The sequence below is a fragment of the Narcine bancroftii genome, chromosome 1 (assembly GCF_036971445.1).
Source record: "Narcine bancroftii isolate sNarBan1 chromosome 1, sNarBan1.hap1, whole genome shotgun sequence".
Lineage (NCBI taxonomy): Eukaryota > Metazoa > Chordata > Chondrichthyes > Torpediniformes > Narcinidae > Narcine > Narcine bancroftii.
The window spans coordinates 446,688,204-446,701,912 of NC_091469.1; the positions used below are offsets into that span (position 1 = coordinate 446,688,204).

Consider the following 13,709-nt stretch of genomic DNA (forward strand, 5'->3'; position numbering starts at 1 on the left):
GAAGAACTGTGCTATAGAGCCTGTTTCTGTACAATATGGCTCGAAAGCTCTACTGATGCACCTTTAAGGCATCTGATTTTTTGATTGCTAATTCTAATTTAGCTTTTGAATAAGAACAACTGGAAAATTAACAATTATGTACATGAGATTTTTATTTCCTGGAAGGTGGTTGGCAATTGAATCCACAATTAATTTTAAAAGGAGTTGATGTGTTTAATGATGAGAAACTAAAGGGGTTACAGGAGGGATATCGTTCCTAACTATCTGTTCTTTCAAAGGATTAACATGTACAAAAAAAAACAAATAAAAACCCAATGCTGGAGAAACTCAGCAGGTCAAATAGCATCCTTTATATAGCAAAGATGAAGATACATAGCCAACGTTTTGGACTTGAGGCCTTCATCTAGGTTTAAGCAAAATGTTGACAGGTGACCGAACAAAATGGTGGGGGGAGAGGGGCAGGGGGATAAATCAGGCACATAAACACAATAGTGAGGGGGGAGGGACAGGGGGAGGAGCACCGTCCTACAGACAGTAGGTGGTAGGTGGATAAAGGAGGGAGGGCCCACCAGCAAATAGGGGAGGTGGGTGGCTCTGTGAATGGAGAAGGAAGGGGGTGGACAGGTGGAGGGAAGAAGACAGAGGGATATGGAAGAGAGGGAGAATTGGGAGCGGGCTAGCAGAAACTGGAAAAGTTGATGTTTTTCAACTTCAAGTTCAAGTTTAAGTTTATTGTCACATATACAGTGAAAAGATTCATTTTGCATGCTGTCCAGCAAGTCAACCCATGCATACCGGTAAGTACAACTCAGGCTATCATATCCTTCAGCAATAAAACTCCTCAGACAGTGAACACAATAGAGTGATGATACTTCTTGGAATATGTTGCTTTTAAAAAAATTGCGTATCCATAAATGCACATTTCCTTTCCTCAAATTCCCTCATGAAAAGAAAAATGATGCTGCTGCCGGAGCTACTATAATTGTAGCGCTGTTGCTGGTGCAGACCCAGGGAGAGCAGGGAACGTAGACACAGCACTCCCACGAGGTCCAACCACCCAGTCCAATTGCTCTGTACAGGCTTTAAGCAGCTTGTAAATGGAGCCGACGGTGGATTCTGCATCACTCGGTGACTCTGAGGAGACTCTCTTTGGCTTCTCTTTTTGCACCAAGCAATTTCTGTTGATGGCAAATCTGTCTGCCTTTCAGCAGATGGAAGCAAATTCTGTGTAATATTGCACTGTTTTATTAAATGACCATAAAGGAATCTTGTATCTTGAATGAAATTTCTGCTTAGGGTCACTTTCAAGGCTGTTCTGTCATTCGATGAATTTCATGCTCTACTCAACTGTGTGTGTTTTTTAAAAAAAATGATTTAAAGGATAAAGATATCCTCATCAAGCCATTCATAGCTTAATTGTGTGTCCTCAAACCCACATTTCTAATGATAACTGTCCTAGTCCCTTTTCCAAATTCAGGTGTGATTTCCTCTGATAGAAACTAAGCTCCTTTCCAATCTCCTAGGTCTCTGCCAATCTAGCACATGTGACAGATTTCCCTCTCCTTTCTATTAATGAATGGGAGACCTTATCACTGCTAAATGTTCTCAGGGAACAACCGGATTAGGGCAGATTGCAGAATTTATTTTCACTTCTGTATCTTATACAACAGAAATTTTTAGATTTGTGCTCCAATGATGTTGAAGTGACACCAACACCCAGTTAATACTATTCAAGGGGCATGCAGGAAAGAAAATTTGCACAACACGGCACTCCATCACTCAGTGATCACTAACAAGTGAGATCTCAATAGAAAACATCCATTTTTAATGATGGATACTTGACAACAGGACAATACCGCCAGTTATTCTGTACATTCTTCCTTTGTTTTAGGAATCTAACACAAAACAGCCCTATGACCCACCATGTCTGCATGGTGCCAATCTAAACTAATCCCATCTAACGGCACATAGTCTATATCTATCTCTTTTCTGCCAGTGTAAATGTCTCTTAAATAATGCTATTGTGTTTATTTCTACTGCCTCCCCTGGTAATCGGTTCCAAGCATTTACCACTCTCAAAATAAGAAGACTTGTAAATCTCTTTTGAATTTTCCTCTCACATATTACGCTGCACCATTTAGTGTTTGATATTTCCACCTGGGAAAAAGAATCTGATCATCTACCCTACCTGTGCCTGCATAATTTCTATCGGGTTGTCCCTCAACGTTAAATACTCTAGAAACAACTATCCAAGTTTGCCCAACTTCTCCTTATACTCCAATCCAGGAAACATCATGGTAAACCTCTTCAGGTCTTCTCCAAAGTCTCCCCAGCCTTCCAATAGTGTGACGACCTGTACTGAACACAGTAGTAACCAAAATTATTTTCAGCTGTAACAGGACTTATCAATCTTATACTCAATACCCTGACTGATCAAGGCAAGTATGACATAATACACCTTCTTTACTAGCTTATCAACTTTGTGTTGCCATTCTTTGAGGGAGCAGTGGACTTGCATCTTAAGATCTCCCTGAATACCAATAGTCCTCAGGATCCTGCAATTTACTGTATACTTTCATTATGTGTTTCACTTGTCTATCTGTCCAAATTCCCAACTGATCTATAGAGCATTCTGGTTGATTGCATCACTGTTTGATATGGAGGTGCCAACTCTCAGGACAAGAATAAACTCCAGAGGATTGTTAACTCGACCCGTGACATCACAGACACCAGACTTCATTCTATCAAGGACATTTGCATGAGGTGGTGTCTTAAAAAAGCAGCCCCTATACTCAAGGATCCCCGCCACCCAGGCCACGCCTTCTTCTCTCTGCGATCATTGGGAAAAAAGGTATAGGAGCCTAAAGACAAGTACTCAACAGCACAAGGACAGCCTCTTCCCCGCTGCCATCAATTTCATGAATAATCAATGAACCAAAGACACTGTCTTACTTTTCATCCACTACTATTCTTATTTTTAAAAATTTATAGCAATGTTGTAAGATGGTTATAATATGTATGTTTGCACGGTGACGCTGCCACAAAACACCGAATTACATGACATTTTCAGGACAATAAATTCTGATTCTGATTCTGATGCTACTGTATCGTTTGATGTTGTCATCGCGAGCCACAACTCCACTAATTTTTTTGTCTTCTGCAAACTTAGTAATCAGACAACCTACATTCTCATGTAAATGATCAACAGAGGTCCCAGCCTTGTGGAATACCACTGGTCACAGACCCCTTCACCACTGACCTCTGCCTGCTATGACTAAGTCTGCGCCTTCATTAAAACACGAGTGTAAATTTTAACTGCTAGTCCATGCAAATGCTGCGGAGAGATTATATTTTCAGCTGCTATGCGGCCTCTCGTTTTAGAGTAGCTCATTCTGTGACTGGAGATAATCCTGCCACTTCTTTGAGAGGCCCTCATTTGATGGTTAGCCTGATTTTTATTTCTGACCTCAATGCTTATAGAGAAATTCAAAGAACTGAATGTGTTCACAGTAGAGAAATGATTCATCGAAGACGTGAATTCAATATATCACCTTGTGGGATGTTGGCCTTGTAATATAAGGAGATTATTTAATTTGTAGAGAAGTACAGTCATTCACGAGCCAAGCATGAGCCATTCAACAAGACTGACTTGAGTGCGGGTAATATTTTACCCATAGGCTGTATTTAATAGACTATAGGTGAGAATGTTGAATGCTGTTCTGATTAATATCTTTACAAACAGGATGTGAACAATTTTCTTGAAGGAATGAAAACAGATTTAAAAGGATAAGAACAGATTGGGATTAATTGTGGTAACTTCTCAGCTGCACAACCTTGAAAGATTCAACTAAGATCTAGATGGCACTGGTGATGAACAAGTTGTTTGTTAAGCCCAAGCCCAAACATCATGGGCTGACACATGTACTAGCAGGCTGTGTTAAATTCATGTCTTGTCATTCAAAGCTCATGCATTGTGAAGGCTTCCTTTTGTATGAGAGGCCCATGTTGTTCTCCAGCCACACGTGTATGAAGGATGATTGAAGAAATGCATTGTCAATAGAATTTTTAAGCCTGCAAAATCTACTAGTCCCACAATTATACTACATACTCAGCAACCTGGGAAAACCAAATTTAATAAAATCTGACAAATGCACACAAACATTAAACATATGATGGTTAAAATTTAAAGGGGAAAGTATTACTCTTGTTGACAATATTTAAAAATACAATTGGGTTCAAGAATGGCATTCATGGGAAATAAAATGTAGACAAAATCTTGCTATCTGGAAAACGTCTCCACAAACAGGCATAAAATTATTGTTCCTGGACCACTACCATTAGATCAAAAGAATTGGGGGAATCCCATGAACAATGATTGGCAGTACTTATCCAGATACTCTCACCGTTACTTCTGATTGTTATAGATTTTATTGCTGAATCCCCCGTTTTCTTTGAGAAGGATTAAAGGCAACAAGGTGAAGATCATGGAACAATTCTCTTCCAAGTCGGGCGCAATCCTATTATAGAAGTATATTATCAGCTCTTCAATGTAGTTAGACTAAATCCTGGGAACATCATACTCAGGGAACTGTGCGAGTATTTTCACCAAAAGATGGCACAAGGCTATCACAGCACCAGCGATCACGGTTCGAATCCGCCACTGCCTGTGAAGAGTTTATACTGTGTGGGTTTCCCATATTCCAGAGACATTCAGGGTTAGTGGGTGAATTGGACGCATGGGTGTAATTGGGCAACATGGCTTGTGGACTGGAATGGCCAGTTAATGAGTTGTATTTCTAACTTTAAAATTTAAATTTAAAAATATTGCATCAGTTTAAGCAGTCAGCTCACCAACACTTTTCAAAGGGCTATAAGGGAGAACTTTTGTTGGCCCTACCTACAATTCCCACATTTCAGAAATAAAAGTACATTTACCTAATCGTAAGTAGTGGCTGTTTAGTGGTTGGTAATATCTATGGGGCGATCATTTATAACATAACAATTTAAAACACTTAAAAATGTGCAATCCACTTCAGAATCTTCCAAGGCTATGAAAACTTCATTATCAATGCAAGTCTATATTTAGTTTCTGTAAAATCATAGAAATCATCTGATGTTCAAATGCTGAGTCCTCTCTTCAGCTGGAGGCATTTTCCCCTTGGTTTTATTGCAGCCCCATCACTAACCTATAAAATAGGATGCCTAAAACTGAGCCCAGTATTCCAGTAAAATCTGACCAGTGCTCTGCCATGAAATCACAGTAGTTCTTTTGATGCAGAACTCTAAATCCCTATGTTCATTCATCCTCCAGCATTTCCATCTGTCATTCCTATCTCTGTGGATTTTGTACCTCACCTCTTATAAAGTTAAGCTCCAACACCATTCCTGAGGCATGTTTCTTGTCATTGTCCATAGATGAATGAGTGTTCTTGTTATTCTAGTTCCCTGTCTTGTATAATTCAAGTGTTTTTTTTTCATTTATTTCCTGAGGCTGCTTTCTGTTTCGTGGATCTCAGTTTTAGCAAATGATTGGCATCTCGCATGTTCCTCCGCATAAGAATAATCAGGTTCATCAGAACATGAGGAACAGAAGCAGGAAGGACCATTCAGCACCTTGTGTCTGCTGCACCGTTCACGAGATGAAAGTTAGATTCTGATCTTCAGGATAATGTATGGGTTTTGAGTGGTTTACAGTACATATTGTTCCATTACATTTAGAACATAGTACACGTCAGGCCCTTTATTCCATGATCTCTCATACCCCACAACAATCAAGGGTTTCCCTCCCTCATGCACATAACCCTTTATTTTCCTTACATCCTGTGCCTATCTAAGAGTATTTTAAATATTACTATTGTTTCAACCCCCACCAGCACTCCCAGAAATGCAGTTCAGAAACCCATTACTTTCTATGTAAAAATTTGCCTCTGACATCTCTCCTAAACTTTCCTCCACTCATCTTAAACAGATGTCCTCTGGAATTTACTGTTGTTGCCCTCTGGAAAAAGATGCTGTCTGTCCAACTTATCTATGACTCTTAAGTCTATATACTTAAGTCACCTCTCATCCTTTATCATTCCAAAGAGAAAAGCACTAATTCTGTCAACCTTACTTTATTAATCACGTTGTCCAATCCAGGTGAATCTCATCAGCACTCTCTCAAAAGCTTCCCTATCTTTCCTCTAATGAGGCAAACAGATTCTGTTGATCAGATATAGAGAGTCTATAGCTTGGGAAAATATAGAAGAAGGGGGGGGGGGTTTAATCTTAAAATGAAACTGGAAGCAAAATCAGCAAGTCCTTTTTTACAGAAAGCGATGAGAAATTGGTGAGAACTTGGTCCTTGGCATGTTGCTGGGGCTTGAGGAACTGAGTTAGAGGGAAATGTTAAGCAGATTATGACTTTATTTCCTGGTGCTTAGAATAATGAGGAGAGATTTGATAGCGGTATAGAAAATTGTGAGGGTTATACATAGATTAAAAGCAAGTAAGCATTTTTTCACTCATGTTAGTTGAGATACAAACCAGAGGACATGGGTGAAAGAGGAAACCTTTACACAGAAAGGGGTGGGAGTATGGAAGGAGCTGCCTGCTGGTGCTAATGCAGGCTCAATTTTAACATTGAAGAAAAAATCTGGACAGGTACGTGGATGGGAGGGGTATGGAGGGATATGGACCAAGTACGGGTCAGTGGGATGAGGCTGAATAATAGTTTGACACTGTCTAGAAAGGCTTGATTCTGTGCTGTAATGTTCTATGGTTCTCTGAGATATTCAAAACTGACACAAAAGACTTTTGGGGGGGTAAAGGAAAATAACACGTAACAGAAATTGAGATATGGCTCCTGCTACTGATGACGACAGCATCAGTTCATAATTAAATGTCAGCAGTTACAAGGCATTTGGCCCATGTGTGCCTGATCCTCTTTCTGTTCAGTCCGATCGTTCATATTGTTACAACTATCCTGTACAGAAATCCTGTCTTCTTCAGTTCCTTTAATACTCAAAAATCTGTTGACCTCTGTCTTGAATGTACTCTGCAACAAAGACTCCACAGCCACGTTGGGTAGAGTTTCAAAAATTCGCTTCCAGTTGTGCAAAGAAATTTCTTCTAATCTCAATCTTGAATGGCTGAACCTTGAACCAATGGCTGTAAATGCTGCTTGTAGACTCCCTGTTCAGAGGTAACATCTACCCAGTAAAACATCTTAAGAATATTAAGAATGATTCAACGAGATTACCTCTCATTCTTTTAAACTGAAGAGTATTGTGTTAGTCTGCTTAATCTCTCTCAAGCAACAACCAACTCCCCAATCAAATCTTTTCTTATTTTAGTTCTCACCCATAGTTCGAAACCCTCTGCTCTGGATATTAGACTTACTGCAATAGTTTTATTTGATTCATTTGTTTTCAGTTCATATTAATCCCATTTATTCCCTTTCATTAACGATTGGCCTGCTATTCATTTCTTTGACAGTCTGTTACTGTTCAGTGGCCTTCACTTACATTGCTGGGTTCTCATTCACAGCATTCACAAAACTGGCAAGTTGCAATTTATTAACAATTAAAGTGGAAGTTAATGAACCAAGAGGGTGATTACATGCAAATTACATCCTCATATTGATACTTTTGAGTTACTATTGGGAAACACAGGATTACCTTTGGTGGGTTAAATAGGAACAACAGAACAAATAGAAAATGGCCACAAGAGATCATCGCATGGCCTCCCAAAGACTGACAATTTGTAATCTTTTGCAATATTCACATCTCTTTCAACTGCTTTCTCTAATTCTCCTCTTAAAAATGCAAATATAGATTCAGCTGAAGATAGAAGTGGCAGGATTTCACTGTATGCCTTTACAAGAGATGTACAGATGCTTTTCCAAGCTACTCTGTCTACAAAACCCTCCCCCAGCGTCTGAGATTCCACCCGTGCAGACATATGAACCTGCCTCTGATCTCACTCTGGCAGTCTAGTGAGAAATACAAATTGCAATCAAAGACAGCCGTGTTGCCAATCCCAGAAAGAAAGACATACTGTTATGTTTGGACCACAGTTTTGCAAAGCTCAGCACCTGAAAGCTTTGCAATGGGTTATATATTAAAACAAAGTTTGTTTGAGGGTTGTAATGTGTCTTAATAGCTTTATTTAGATTAATACATGCCATAAACTGGAATGGTAGAGAAGGGAGGGGTAATGTCCACGTCAGCTGCAGGCTCGTTTGTGGCTGACAAGTCCGATGCAGGACAGGCAGACACGGTTGCAGCAGTTGCAAGGAAAAATTGGTTGGTTGGGGTTGGGTGTTGGGTTTTTCCTCCTTTGTCTTTTGTCAGTGAGGTGGGCTCTGCGGTCTTCTTCAAAGGAGGTTGCTGCCTGCCGAACTGTGTGGCGCCAAGATGCACGGTTTGAGGCGATATCAGCCCACTGGCGGTGGTCAATGTGGCAGGCACCAAGAGATTTCTTTAGGCAGTCCTTGTACCTTTTCTTTGGTGCACCTCTGTCACGGTGGCCATGGAGAGCTCGCCATATAACACGATCTTGGGAAGGCGATGGTCCTCCATTCTGGAGACATGACCTACCCAGCGCAGTTGGATCTTCAGCAGCGTGAATTCGATGCTGTCGGCCTCTGCTATCTCGAGTACTTCGATGTTGGTGATGAAGTCGCTCCAATGAATGTTGAGGATGGAGCGGAGACAAGGCTGGTGGAAGCGTTCTAGGAGCCGTAGGTGATGCTGGTAGAGGACCCATGATTCGGAGCCGAACAGGAGTGTGGGTATGACAACGGCTCTGTATACGCTAATCTTTGTGAGGTTTTTCAGTTGGTTGTTTTTCCAGACTCTTTTGTGTAGTCTTCCAAAGGTGCTATTTGCTTTGTCCGCGAAGCCAAGCCAAAGAAAAAGAGAGAAGGGAGGATTATTTAGATTAAGACAGGCCACAAACTGGAGTGACAGAGAAGGGAGGATTATTTAGATTAAGACAGGCCACAAACTGGAGTGGTAGAGAAGTTAGGATTATTTAGATTAAGACAGGCCACAAACTGGAGTGGTAGAGAAAGGAGGATTATTTAGATTAAGACAGGCCACAAACTGGAGTGGTAGAGAAGGGAGGATTATTTAGATTAAGACAGGCCACAAACTGGAGTGGTAGAGAAGGGAGGATTATTTAGATTAAGACAGGCCACAAACTGGAGTGGTAGAAAAGGGAGGATTATTTAGATTAAGATAGGCCAAAACTGGAGTGGTAGAGAAGGGAGAATTATAGAATCCTTCTTCACTTTCACTCAGATCAATAAACTTGATATCTTGAACAGCAGAAGCTGGGGCCAAAACACTGTTACATGACATTTTACAGCACTCTTCAAAAGCAAAATAGCAACAGCTGCCACCTGCTGGATTTCTACCACCGAAAACGGAATGAGACACCAGAAAACATTACACAATTTGTCAGAGCAAGATCAGACAGATCTAGATTAGATGCCTTGAAACGTTCCAGCAATTTCAAAGATTTTGAAACTGAATTTTAAATTGTTACAAATACCAAATTAATTTCACACAAGTTATAAGAATACTGTGCCATTCTGATTGGAATAAGAAAAAAGGTGGTATTGGATGCCTCAGCTGACTCGGCAGTGGTGGGGGGGTTAAATCCTCAGGAAGGGATAAAGCTTCGGTGGGAGGACAGTGAGCAAATTGCTGAGTTTCTGATGTTCACTGGTCAGAAAAGAGTTGACAATGGTCAACAAATGTGGTTCCTCTATTCAAAAAGTGCAGTGAGGCAAAGCAAGCTAACTTCTGACTGTTGAATCTTCCATCAGTGGCTGAAAAACTATTGGGAAAATTCAGAGGGGATAGGATTAATCTGGATGTGGAGAGGCAGGATTGATCGAAGTTAAACTTGTTTCATTTAATTGAATTTTGAATTGCGTTGATGGAGGTAGTGCGGTTAGTTCTAGTCTTCAGTAAGACCTTCAATTAAGGTTTACAGGTGTTCAGGCTATGATTATGTGATAGCTATATAAAATGTTGCTTCAGACCTAGCAAATGTTCTACATACAGTTCTGGTCACCATTCTATAGTCAGGATGTGTTTATACAAGAGAAAGTGCAACAAAAGTCACCAGGATGTTGCCTGTGCTTCATTTAGCAGCTCCCTGGAGCAAAGTGTCTGCTTCCTGGCCCTTTAACAAGGGAATGGTACGTCAATGGAGTGGAAACATGGAAATCAGCAGTGGCACGAGTTTGGATGTTGAGCAGAACAATGCTTGTACTGATCTGTGTGATCATCTAGAACCTTTACTGTCCTTTTGCCTCAATGGTAATGATACAATTGAATAGCTTGGCCAGACCATGGGGAACTTCAGAGAAGTTTTGTGATGAACTTCAGAATCAGCCACATTGAGATGTGGTGTTGCTAATCATTTTCTGCTATGAATTTTAAACCATCCCTGAGTTGGGCAGTATCCCCCTCTGGCACAGGAAGCCCTCCACAAATGTAATACTATAATTTGAAATGTTAAAAAATGTCTTTTTGATGGAGTCTGTGACTCTACCATGCTGTCTAACCCCAATTGGTTTCCTAAATTTACCATCCTTGTCTGTCTACACCAAGACTTCATTCAATGTAGTTGACTCTGAAGTACCCCATGAAATGGTCTGGCTGGCCATCTAATTGTATTGCTTCCATTGACACAAAAAGACCTCAGTGGCCCCAGAAGACTGCACACCATCAAAGACTCAGAAGCAATTAGAGATGAACAACAAATGGATTGCCATCTTGAAGAATTAATAATAAAAAGAAACTTTCAGGACCAGAGGCGTTTTCTGGAGTAGTAGCTGATCACTTGATGGGAGGGTGTACAGGAGATTTCCCTGAGATCCGTTGTTTTTCTTTATGTCTTCCTCAGGTAATCACACGGCTTTGGCTGAAGTGGAACTTGTGATATATAAAGTAACATATCCACATGGATCTGATGGATCCATGGATCTTAACATTTCCGCATCTTCCATAGAAACCAGGATGAGAAAGTCCCCTTGCTATGGTCAACTAAACAGACCACACATATTCTATTCCCTGGTTGCTGGTGCACATGGAATTTTACTTATTCTTCTATCAAGTCTCAGATAATCTCATTCCCTTCAGCTTCAAATAAACAAGGCTTTGTGTTATTAGATCTTAGGCATTTGATTTAAAGTTCACAATGTCCCCTAATCCAATCCAAATTTTTTGTTGAGCAACTACGATGGTTGGACTACTGGGAGTATATGGTGAGGCGGAGGTGATATTTGACCCCAGCTAGAAAATAGTTAGGTCAGGGAGTAAGATACCTTAATGATAAAACAAGCTCTCTGGAATCACAGCATAAAGAATTAGTCAACAAATGGGTGGGGATTCACACTGTCATTCAATCTTTCCCTAGTGTAAGTGGGAAGAGCTTCTTTTAGAGTAACTTTGTGATGTGTGGATTTTATAGGGGGTGGTGAAATATCAGTAACAAATAACAATTCAGCAGAGCAGATGACTTGTGGAATTCTTTGCTTGAAATAGAGGCCAATTCATGCCACAACTTTAAATCCAAATGAAATTATGGGAGGCTCTAACAACTTTATGGTTCATTTTAACGATGAAATACATTCATAACAATCCCATTAAATGCAAGTAAATCAGCACTTGTAAAAAAAATCATCGACTTCGTGCAATAAAACTACAGTGGCAATTTCTTTGAGAGATCATTTCTTCCACATTGTTTCACAAGGAAGCAGAGATGCTCATTTGCATCCCACCCCATGTCGAGTTTATGACTTTTTTCTTTTGCCAAATTCCCAAAATGAAATTAACGCAAATAAAATGCATGAATTACAAAATCCAAAAGATGGCGATTGTCACAGCGCTCACTCTTAATGGAACTGCTAAAGGAATCTGGTGAAATGAACTTTCACAACACGCAGTGCAAAATGTAAAACCTGATATATTATAGCCGATACTGTTCCTTAGTGATCTTTAACTCTCTGCTGGAAGACCGTGAAGAAATCTTATGAAGTTATGAAGACATGTTGTAAATAACAAAGTGAGTTCAGAATGGTTACTCAAATTAGCAAACACTGCTCAAAGATAACCTTACCTGAGGTGAAGGAGTTGCACTGTACCCTGCTATTGGAACTGCTGTTACATGTTGAAGTGACTTAACTGAATAAAACCACAGTCTGGAAAACTAGCTTCTAGTTGCTTCTCAGAATACACTCCCCCTTTTTCCTGCAGCTGTTTCCTAAACAAAACATTGCTATTGTTCTGATATCTGCACCACATAACACGCCCTTCTGTAAAGAGCCCTGTGTCCAAAGGCTGTGTCAGCCATACAGTGCACTCGACTGCAATGGTTGTCACTGGTCATCATGTTGTCTTTTTAAGGTCTGTGAGTGATGTCCTACTTGGTTACTAAAGCTTCAGCGGAAAAGTCGCTGGATAACTTGAACCACTGTAATTTCTCCAGTAAATTGTAGCAGGATACCAAGTGAACTCCAAGTAGATGCCTCCATTTCTTTTGAGTACTGGCCAATCATTTGGGGGAAAATAGTCACACTATGGATAGTTCCTCAGATCTGTTTTATTCCAACTCTTTAATTGCATCATAGAGATTGTTTTCTTTCAGTGCATTACTCACCACCACTTTTAACTGATGGAATCAAAGGTTGGGAAGAAAAACAATTGCAGGAGTGCAACTTCAATAGGGTATTGATTTTGTTTTGAAGATTCTTTGATTTGATTATGCTCCGTGTAAGATCAAGTCACATTATACCTTGAGTGCAAAATGTGACATTTTTGGACGTTTCATTTTATATATATATATATATAAAATTTCCTTGCTGGAAATTAATCAATAATTGTAAGGAAAAATAAATGTTTTCTGGATGGTTTTTGGTGTAATTGTGGCCAATAATTTGTAGAGCAAATTTGTAGAGCATGACGTTCTTCTAAATGAACTATTTGAAACTTTTCAACCATCTGCTGATTGAGAATTCTTTTTCATCTGCGATCTTAACGAGTCGGAGTCAATTTTAAAAGCTTATCACGATCAACTCCCTTTCCAAAAATGGTGATGCAGCCTTCAAATAAGTTAGTAAAATTACTTGCCGCTGAATAAAAATGAAATGCAAGAAGATGGCCAAAACGACCCCACACATTAGCTTGATGAGGAACTCTGAATCATTGAGTTCATGTGATAGTTCAGATGATCAATGTAATCTAAGGCCAGGAAATTTGACTCCTTACACCTGTTAAATAAACCCCACCCCACAACATTTTTACCAACAGTAGTGCAACATCAAAAATTAATCTTCACCATGCTTATTCTCACAACTGAAAAATTACAGTTCTTATTTACTCACTGAACTGCAACATTTACTCTCCCCATTTTCCCTGAACGATGTAATATGATGAACACTCTTCAATCTTCACTGTGATCTGTGACCTCCTTTGACCACAAATCCAGCCTCATATTTCTGGGACTGTTTTGCCTGTGGAAGTCAATGCCATGGTCATTTTAAGCTTACCAGTGTCAGAATCAAAAGCAACATAATTTGAAAATTGTAAGATTTTATAGACTATCTTTACTCTGGCTTGGATGTCCCTCATGGATAACAGTGGAGGGTATCTCTAGCCACCCTCTGTAGAGACTCCACCTCATTCCACAACTCCCTAGACTATGGTTTTGGC

At 39.9% G+C, this 13,709-nt stretch overlaps 1 protein-coding gene across 3 annotated transcripts in view; it reads right to left on the bottom strand.

Moving 5' to 3' along the window:
• Nucleotides 1-12,203, bottom strand: part of jcada (junctional cadherin 5 associated a) — a 206,910-nt gene extending 194,707 nt beyond the window's left edge. The window contains exon 1 of one of the 3 annotated variants that reach the window (XM_069914492.1): nucleotides 12,118-12,203. The gene's annotated coding sequence lies outside the window, so the exon portion shown is untranslated. The remainder of the gene's footprint in view (nucleotides 1-12,117) is intronic. The other 2 variants (XM_069914491.1, XM_069914489.1) reach the window with 2 other exon arrangements.
• Between the last annotated feature and the right edge of the window lie 1,506 nt (nucleotides 12,204-13,709).